The sequence below is a fragment of the Pongo pygmaeus genome, chromosome 5 (genome assembly GCF_028885625.2).
Source record: "Pongo pygmaeus isolate AG05252 chromosome 5, NHGRI_mPonPyg2-v2.0_pri, whole genome shotgun sequence".
NCBI lineage: Eukaryota > Metazoa > Chordata > Mammalia > Primates > Hominidae > Pongo > Pongo pygmaeus.
Window position 1 is genome coordinate 114,382,328 of NC_072378.2, and position 3,649 is coordinate 114,385,976.

A 3,649-nucleotide genomic window follows, 5' to 3' on the forward strand; every position below is an offset into this window, starting at 1 on the left:
TTTGGGGGGTGACATCAACATCAGGTAAACTAAATTATTCCACAAATGGTCCTAAGGGCTATGAAGGAACCACAAGAGTAATGATGGGGGTTGGGGAGGTAGGCTGGAGGGCGGGAAAAAGTTATGAGGCTTATTTTAGACAGGGTGGCTAGCGATCTGACTACCCCATCATCAAAATTACATTAAAACACACACATTAACAAGAGAAAATGGGATGTCCTCCTTAACATCACTGTTAATTCAAATACTCAAATTAGGGTACTTTAGTAAATAAAACGAGCTTTTCTCCACTTGAAAGTTGGAACTCTCAGCTCTTACGCATACAACTGGCGAGAGTTAAGCCCACTGCAGTGTGAGCAGATGCCACCCAAAGTCCCCTACCCTGACCTGCCAAGGCTCATTAATCTCCACCATTTAACACCTTGCTATTCATGGCTCTCTGTCCTGGAGAGTAAACTATATTCTGTCCACTTCATGTCCAACTCATAATATAGGGTGACTAATTAGAAAAAGCTGTAATGTCTGCACCAGCCGGAAGCATAGGACATATTTTTTTTTAACAAGTTCTTAGCAATGCTTTAACTCAACTTCAATCCCTTCATTGATTTCAAAATCCATGTGGATTATCTTCCTAACTTATGTATCTACTCCTCACTGGATTGTTCAAATTGCTATTTTTTTCCTCCTCCTCTCCCCTATTCTCAGGGATCTAATATCAGACTCTTTAAGTAAATTTTTTTTTAATAACTGTCTGACAACAAAAGGTTGCCCTGGGCAAAATTATAATAGTAAAATATAGGTCATTGATTCTGCCCACCAAGGCTCTTCACAGCATTATTTCCTATTTCTATGTATAAATCTGTTCTTTTAAATTGCTTTTCCTCTAGCTCTTTATAATTAACTGAGTCCTACCCCATCTCCCTCTTGCAGGTTATACCCTAAGCCTAGAGCAACCAGCATCGTGGTTACAAATAAGGTGTCAGCAGACTTGGGTTCAAATGCCCACTTGACCTCTTACTACCTATAAGATCATGGGCAAGTAAATGAACCTCTTAGGGAAACAGAAGCAGTTACCTTGTCAAGTTGTTATGAAGACTAACTAAAATATCAATCACTCAGCACTATGCTTGGACCTAGCAAGTGCTCAATGCCTATTAAGATTTTATAATTCCATAATCTTTTTTCTAAGAATGATTAAAACATCCTTTTAATTAGCTCCTATCAGCCCAAGGAGACACAAAACGTAGGTATTTCTATCATCTTAGCAGTCTTTTGTTTTGCTTTGTTATATGTATTTGCAAAAAACAAAACAAAACAAAAACAAACAGTGGATAGATAAGACAAACTGGATATATTTATCTAGATATATAAATTAAATATGCATCCAATTTTTATTTATGTGGTTTCTATTAAACATGATGCAAGTTTAATTGCATGTTTCTGATGATGTTATATATTCCAATCTCACAGAAAATATAAGAATTCAGAATGTTTAATTTTCTTACTTAATACATTTCTTTTGCATTATCCAATTTACATGCACCATTACACAACTTTACGATTTAGATAACTCCTCTCTTTTGGATTCAAAGATATTACTCCTGGGAATGATTCTACAGACAAATACTGCCTAGGAGAATAATTTTTATCTTGAAGTTTTTGGTAAACTTGACTCTTATATAGTACAGCTTCTGGTTACCACCTGTCACTGCTATTTTCAAAGTCTATGGCTATGTCTTGCTGATGCCTTGTGAAGGCCATTTTGGAAGTCTTAGTTAAGGGGCAATATCAATTTCTCATCTTTTAATTCTACTTTTTTTCTCTTTTTTGGTACCCTGGGTACATATATCATAAGTAGCACAGGTGAGCAAATTAAAATGTTACTTTTCCAGAGAGTATATATATCTTGCTTTTATACTTGACAGTTATTTTGGAAACCATTTCATATTTTAAAGTTCTATTTTATTTTTTCTTGTGATTGAATAATATTCCATTGTATGACTATGCCTTAATTTATTTCTTCTGTCCTTACAGAAGGACATTTAAGTTTGTCCCAGTCTTTTGCTACTACAAACAATATTGTAATAAACATATTTTATTCCTTTGCGTACATGTATGAGTATGTCTTTAAGTACCTGATACTATTTTGTTGTTGTTGTTAGTGGCTCTACTATTATCCCAATTGGGCTTACAGCCTCATTGCCTCTCTCATCCTTTTTCATAACAATGGATGGCACATCAAGTTCAGTTATTTTTTCATTTGCATCCTTTTTTTTTGTAATCTTTCACTGGAGAGGAAGAAATAGGGGTAATAATAATAATAATAACTATTAGAACTTGTTATTGAATGCATACAAGACATTCCCTAGAAAAATCTTAGAAATATTGGTGGTGGCATGAGTACTCTGTAGGTGACTGCACTGTTATTGGGACTCTACACACATTATCTTTAATTCTTACAATTAGACATGGTATATTTATTACATCCATTTTTCTGATGAAACTGAGACTCAGGTCGAATTAGTAATTTCACCAAAGTTACAAAGTTTGAGTACTAAAGCCAGGCTAGGTGCCTCAACGCTCTAATTTCTAAACTTAGACTCTATCTTCAAATTTACAATGTCTCTCTAATGCATGACAGTCTTTATATGCTGATTCATTATGTCTTCCAAATCCTTCTGAATCTACTCAGTGTCCACTAGTTCAGGGGGGCTACTGAAAAACCTCCCAAAGTCTTCTTCCCTTCTATCATTCCTCTCACTGTCCAAATAACCTCACTCCCATACTAACCCAATTACATCATAAGATAGCTCTTGTGATCTCTCTATTCCTGTTTCACTATCTGCACCCACTTCTCTAGTCCCTCATTGATATGTCCACCATTTTGGTAGCAGTACTGGGGAGTAGGGGCTTTCTAACTAGGTATAAATGTAATGAGAAAGGGTGAAGGAGGCTCTGGTCAGGTAGAGGTCCCAGCCCCTTACATCACCTTAACCAAACAGCTTTATTTGTATCTGCTTTATGTGTAGGGGAGAGAGTTATTAACGTTTTATTTGAGAAAAATTTGCACAGCTAAAAACTAAACAGAAAACCATGAAATATTAGTTCCATAAGGACAGGAGTATTTTTTCTCTTTTGTTCACTCCAGTATTCTCAGCACCTACAATGGCAGTACGTAGGAAGTGCTATATATATATATAAAAAGCCAGGGTCTCACTAGGTTATATATATATATATATAAAAAGCCGGGGTCTCACTAGGTTAACCAAGGCTAGTCTCGAACTCCTGGCCTCAGGCAATCACGCTGTCTCAACTTCCCAAATTTCTTGGATTACAGGCATGAACAGGCATATTTTTGGATGAACAAATAAATGAATGGATTTAATTAATTTTGGCTTCATCTAACTGAAATTTTGAGCAATTCACCCAACTACTATAAGCCTCTGTATTTTTCCCTCATATAGAATGCTCCACTTCCACCTAACAGCATTGTAGAGATTAAAAATATAAAAATACCTAGCACAGTGCCTGAAATATTCTGGCATTTGGCTTTATTGCTCTATGTATATCAAAAACGATTTGCTGTTTCATAAACCTACCTTTAGCTGAAATTTCCTGTCCTCTTTCCCTTTTAATTTTTTCTTCATTA